The 6,753-nt window shown below is 36.8% G+C and overlaps 1 pseudogene; it reads right to left on the reverse strand.

Annotated features, from left to right (window-relative positions):
- Positions 1-515: 515 nt before the first annotated feature.
- On the reverse strand, positions 516-2,849 carry LOC149145564 (phosphatidylinositol-3-phosphatase myotubularin-1 pseudogene; annotated as a pseudogene).
- Between the last annotated feature and the right edge of the window lie 3,904 nt (positions 2,850-6,753).

The raw sequence follows: 6,753 nt of genomic DNA on the forward strand, positions 1-6,753 counted from the left end.
CAAAGCAATTCACATTGTTTTCTCAGACCTAAATCAACTTCTAATTGGTCAACTCCAGTCTTTTCTATGTAAAGAGATATTTAAGAGCTCAAAACCCAATTCAAAGCCATTCACATTGTTTTCTCGGACCTAAATCAACTTCTAATTGGTCAACACCTAGTCTTTCTCTATGTAAAGAAATATTTAATAGCTCAAAACCCAAAAACAAAATATTTAATGGCACAAGACCAAGGAAGAAGACATTTCCAAAAAAAACAACCCAACTTTAATTAAGTAAAGCTGTTACATCTAGCAATGATCCTCTGCACCCAATCATACAGCTATAGAGATCCAGCGTGGAAATCAACCAGTAAGGACCATACCAGGAGACTCTTTACACTTCAGTAAGCCTAGATCCTTGATTATTTAACATACGATTAGGATGATTGTGTTACCGAAAACATTCACAGGCAGACCCTAAGTTTCCGAGCAGACTATGTAGAGGCTTTCTACAAAATGAGCAATAACTCGGCTTTTCATTGTTTCTTCCTGTTTGATTTGAAGTATGAATCGTCTATAGAAAGATTCTCAAGTTCATCATAGTTTGCTCTTACTCCACTGAATTCACTGTTTATCTGTTCATCCACTACATCTGTCGACTTAAGTCTTCTGCTGTTACTACCTTTCCGTATTAAACTTTCATGAAGATCACTGTCCACAGAAATGGAAAGCGATATAGACATATCATCTTCTTGGTTTTTCTGCTCTTGAACTTCATTTATATCTTCAATTCGTGATAGTTCATTTTGCCACATGCTCATTATTTTCTCTTTTATATCTTCTGATCTTGCAATATCTGTAAAAGAACTGTCAGGGGACCCAGAAATTTTAGCATTGCACCCCGCTGATTCCATTGCTCGCTTAAGCCACATCATCTCCTGCCCAGCACTTTCAGCCACAGCGACCGCCAAACGACGGGCACTCTTCTCAGATACCAGCTGCACAGTCAGTGTTTCTAGCTGCTCAGTCAGGGATTCCAGGTTTGTTTCCATATCCTTCGTTTTATTTTCTGCAATCTCTTTTGCCCTAAACTGCTTGAAACATTGTGCTTCAACTTCTGACCTAGCGCGCGCCTCTAGCGGAGAATTCCACCGTAAATGGAAGCGAGACCAGAGAGTCGGTGCTAAGGCTGCTGGTGGAGGCAAGATAGGTCCAGGATACTCATCAGGACTATAGAAAATGTTGCAATGCTCGTGAATATTGTTTTTCCCAGAAGACTTCCGAAGGTCTGTCAAGTAAACCCACATACACCCACAGGAATCTGCAACCCCAGCTTGTTTTCTCTCATTTTCAGTGTTGCACAAGAAGTTTCCGAATCGCCCAGAAAAGATGCAATCCACAATTTCAACTAAATAAGCCGAAGAGAATTCAAAAGCACGAGGGTACATTCCCAGTATTTGTGCCACACAATCTACCCATTGAAGAAAAATGGGGCAGAATTCTTCATTATCATTGGTATTCAATCTTGGCATCCCTAGACGATCTGCAAATGGATGCCCAAATGCAAGCCAGTCCTTTTCAATAAGTGCCTGGAAACCCTCAAAGGTCCGATAATAAGGATCAAGAAAAAGCCCTGCCAATGAAACCAATTGCGTAGTTCTATCCCACCCATCACTGCAATGAACCAGCACCGAGGCACCTTGCAGAGCAATTCGTGCAGCAATCCAAGCAGAACCAGCCAAGACATTGTGAATATGCATTAACCAACCGGTTTCTCCAAGTGCTGAAACAGAAACATTGCCTCCTCCCCAATTCCATCCGCCATTTCTATGATGCGATGATAACCCATCTGAAGAAACAGAGCCGTGCGTGTCCAAGTACTCTCTGAGCCGAGAAAAGCTCTCTCTCACGGCATGGACATTTTCAATCCCCAAAAACACAAGCTCGGCCTGTGAATAGTTAGAAGAAGATTCAGTTCCTCCCAATCCCATGGCACCATTGGCGTAGGCATTTTTTCTGGGCCTCGCATCGACAATATATAAGAACTTCGTGTTCGTGCCTGAAGGCTTTCGAGAGGCGCTCAGTGCTGCAACGAGCTTTTCATCAGAGATGCTTCTCTTGGTATTAATCATTCCAACCAAAGGTTGTGAGGAGCGTGCCAGAACAGCTCCGTTTTCAGGGTGGCACCATGTGATAACAGGCAATCTTCCTCGCGCACGAAAATTTGCAGCCTGAAAAACCTCCTTGTCGCTGATACTCGAAGGCACTATAAAACGAGTTGGGTATGTTGGGCATACAGTATAATTCGAATTCACATCACTAATTCTCCACCAATTATTTGATTTCCCCGAGCCCTTCAGAATCTCCTCCCCAAAAAGCCTGAGATACTCTTGAAGCAATCGCGTATTTGGATTCGAATTTCTCATCATGAAAGGCCCGCAGACGAAGGCATAGAGATCCCACAGGCAGGCCCGCAAACGCTTCGTCAGTTCATCGAAAACGAGTTTCCTTCTTCTAGTTCGTGGAGGAAAGGCATAAACAAGAGTCCGCGTGTCCTTGCCTACAATTTGCAGGAGACGGGGTGCAGGGGTTGCCCTCTTCTCTTGTTTGTTGAACTTGTCGATGGTTGCCAGGGGGATTGTGCCCAGAGGAATCAACTGCCTCGGTTCTTCGCTCACGAAAAGTAGCCGGAAGTTCGTTACCAGCAACGTTCCCTGAACATGGGTGTTCACCAAATCAACGTCAGGAACTTGTACAGCAACGTGTTCGGTCGGTAGTAGAAATTCTTCCGTGACGTGGGCTAATAATGCGTTCGTAACTGCCTCCACTGAACTCCACTCCTGGGAATCGATGCTGGAATCGCTGTCCATACTGTGATTTCAGTTGTACTACACGGAATCGCAACCGGCGGAGGAATCTCAGTAGAATTCGATCCGCAGTTTGCCTTACTCTCAACTAAGTATTTGAATGGATGAACTTAAAAACACCAAATATATAGACGATGTTGACCGTTGCGGGTGTATATATTTGCCGCAATGGCAATAATTTTTTAAATAATAATAATAATAATAATAATAATAATAATATTTATTATTATTATTATTATTATTATTATTATTATTATTATTATGTAATTTTAATGTTACGTTTAAGTAAGAGGTCACGAGTGAGATATTAAATTGGTGTATAACATTTTTTTGTTTGTAAGATAAGGTATCTATCTTTTTGTTTAGCGATTTAATTATTAAGTATATAAAAACATATATATTCTAACCCTTCAATAATATATAACTTTCTTAAAAAACACATACTTTTAACCAAAAAAATTAATAATAAAAATAAAATTATAATGATAAAATAATTTAAAAACCATCACTAATAAAAAATTTTATCTTTATGTAAACTAAGTTCCTCGCTATGAAAATAATTTTATGTCTACGATAATTGGTATTGATAAGAATAAGTTTGGTTAACTTTTTTGGATTTATATGTTTGGAAATATTTTATTTTACTTGACGATTAATTAGTTTATAATATAATATGAAAACATGTTATAAGTGGGTTTAAATACGAGGATAATTGATATTGATAATAATAAGTTGGGGTTAACTGTTTGGATTTATATATTTGTAAAATATTTTATTTTATTTTTATTATTTGAATGATAATTAATTTATAATAAGAAACCTGCGATGAGTGGGTTGAATGTGAGGAGAATGCTCCTTTTAATTATTATTATTTATTTATTCCTTTTAATTATTATTTATTTATTTTTATTAGTTTATTGTGTAATAATTTGTTCTTACGTGTTATGATCCAATAAGATACAAGTAAGCACTCACAACTAACCTAGGAGATTAACGCAACAAACCCTTAGAGTGTAATTATGTTAATTTTTATCCTTCATTTCGACATGGATTTAAATGAATACCAAATCCCAACCAATAGCAATGAATTTAGTGGGTTATGGGGCTGTAGACCTAGAAATAATTTCGCGATTCAAATCCAAAAAAACGGTTGATACTTAAAAAAAAAATATTAATATAATATCAATGAATTTTTTTTTAGGTTTAGCTAACAATGATAAGCACAATTTAATTTATTTATTTATTTTTAAGAATTTCCAGACCGACACAAAAATAATTCGCAACTCAAACTCAAAAACGGTTGTTTTTTAAAAAAACAAAATATTAATACAATATCAATGAAACCATGTTAATTAAGTTTACCTAACCATGATAAGCATAATTTAGATTGTATTTTTATTTTTTTTTAAATTTTCATATCGATATAAGTGGAGCCTAGATGCTTTTTGAGAAGTTTATTTCCCCAAAGTGACTTCCATTCTCAAACCTTCATCATGAGGTTTGAACCTATGATTTGGTAGGGACTAGGAATCCCTTGGCGGTATATAGGGTAAAGTTTGGTTGTATAGGTTCTTTCTTCGGGCCTAGAGATCCTTAACCGGTTTTGGCGGGATATGTGGTAAAGCTTGAGAAGCATGGTTGGTTTTGTTGTGAGTCCCACATTCATGCTTGGAATATGGCACGGGGATGATTGGCTGAAAAAAAATATTTGGTTCAGCGCAATCTATGGTCAAGTGGTAAGTGGAAGTCCCTGAATTGGTTGGCTTTTTCATATGTTGATAAGAGTTATTTTCCTCTTGTATTTTATGAGTAAATGTGCTTGTTATTATGTGATTTTAATGGTTGTTCTATCATTGCTATTCTTCTAGTTATAAGCATGGTTTTATGACATACTTTAGTTATGACTCTCATCATGTTTTGATTAGTAAATAAATGGTTAATGAATGCATGACCTAATAGATGATATTGCAACTATTATGAGAGGGCATCATAAATTCTTGATGATTATCAGATAAGTATGAGATCCCTATGTTCAAATGTGGATTTATGACCAGTACATTACATGTTCTTGATGTGTTTGACAAAATGTTTGTCATTGTTAAGCCTAGTTAGGTCAAATTCTTGTCTAAGATTCGTATGGAAGGCTTTGTCCTTATGTCATTCATGGTTATGGAAAGTTTCATTAATTTATGGGCAAAATTCTGGATCCTAGCTTGAAAAGTGGCTTAAATCCTGTGGTCGCAAGCACAAAACTGGGTGAAAAATACTACAGTCTCTCCCTTGCAGGCATCATGCATGTGAATGGAGGGTTTCAGTCGAATTCCAACAATGTTGTGCCAATGTCTGGGAGATCAGGGCACTAAAACATAGTTTTATCTCAGGGCTTTGGCACTGGAAGGGTGGTTTAACCTTTGGGGGTCCTATAGCAATTGAGGGAAGTCATTAAGGGTTTTGTCTTGTCGATTCCACTTCCTTAAGGTGATCTAGGAGGTTGAATCATATCATAGTAAATCTTCATCACATATTTACCCTGGTGGACCAATAAACTTGGGCGAGTGTGAGAGGAGGGTGTTATAGGGTGGTATCAAAGCATGGTTCAACTCTTGGACTGGATGGGCAGGATGTGTTTGTCTTGCATTCATGAAAGTTTTATACGTTCTTGTAATGTATGTTTGGTGACGGTCATTGTTATAGTTGTGTTGACATGAAGAAGTTGATGATGTTGTTATTGGATGTGTTTGTCTTGAATGCATGTCGGATGTATATGCATTTGTTATGCATGCCAGTGTCTATATGTTGTTATGAATGCATTGTCATGTTTATGGTTATGCATGCATGGTAGGTTAGACATGCATCGTGGTGGTCATTATGTAGTTTGTGTCATCATGATGTTGTTGGTATGTTATGATGATGATATGTTGGCCGATGTAGAGTAGGAGAAGAAGATTATTAGAGCGAGGTTGTAGCACTAGACCTCGGGGGAAGATTAGATCGACATACACATTTTTATGTTGGGAATGTAAGTATGTTGGTTATTGGTTGTTATGTGCATTATGGTTATGTATAGGCTTGTCATTCTATTGTTTTTGTGGTTATATGCATGACAGATGCTAGTTGATTAGTGTGTTCATATGCACATGTGTTAGATAGTCATGAATGATAGTACTTGTTGTTATATGAAATGCGGACATATACATGATGATTATGGTTGTTTCATTTAAGATCTTGATGTTATATATATCATGCTAATCTAGATTGACTTGTGTAGATTTGACAGCGTCCCCTCAGATACATTGAGGTATGAGTTTGATTATTTCATCTATTTGGTTTACCAGCGTGGTATGCCTATAGGTTATTTGAATGTTTGACTAATTGCATGATAGGAGTATGTGTCTACAAGATTGCATGAAGAAACGATCTTGTTTTAAGATGATCATGCTAACACAATATGTGTTGAGATAGTTGATATGTACTTAAGTGTAAATAGGTGATAGTTGTAGCATTATGTCTTATGAATGTTAGTTGATTATGACATGGTTGTTAGACTCATTAAAGGTTGATTTAAAATTAATAAATATAATGCCTTGATCTTTGGAATGTGTGACTTACATGTGTGAACAACTGCAGGGAAACATGCTTGGTATTAACATGACAAGGTAATAGTTGATTTGTTTGTATAACTAACAACTAGGTGATGTGATAGTAGATAATAAGACTCAATTGCAGCAAGGTAAAAGGTAAAAGAATGGAATTGGGTGAGAATTTCTTTTTCTTTGATTATGTTTGGAAACCACAGTTCCGAACTAATGAGTGCTTTACAATAACAATTGGTTTTTAGTTTTGGCTGGATTCATCAAGGAATTGTAATCCCTTGAGAGATGATATATGTACGTGTTTAGTTACAAGG

This window comes from Pinus tabuliformis, chromosome X (assembly GCF_031772625.1).
Source record: "Pinus tabuliformis cultivar Carrire ecotype Pingquan chromosome X, CPIR1, whole genome shotgun sequence".
Lineage (NCBI taxonomy): Eukaryota > Viridiplantae > Streptophyta > Pinopsida > Pinales > Pinaceae > Pinus > Pinus tabuliformis.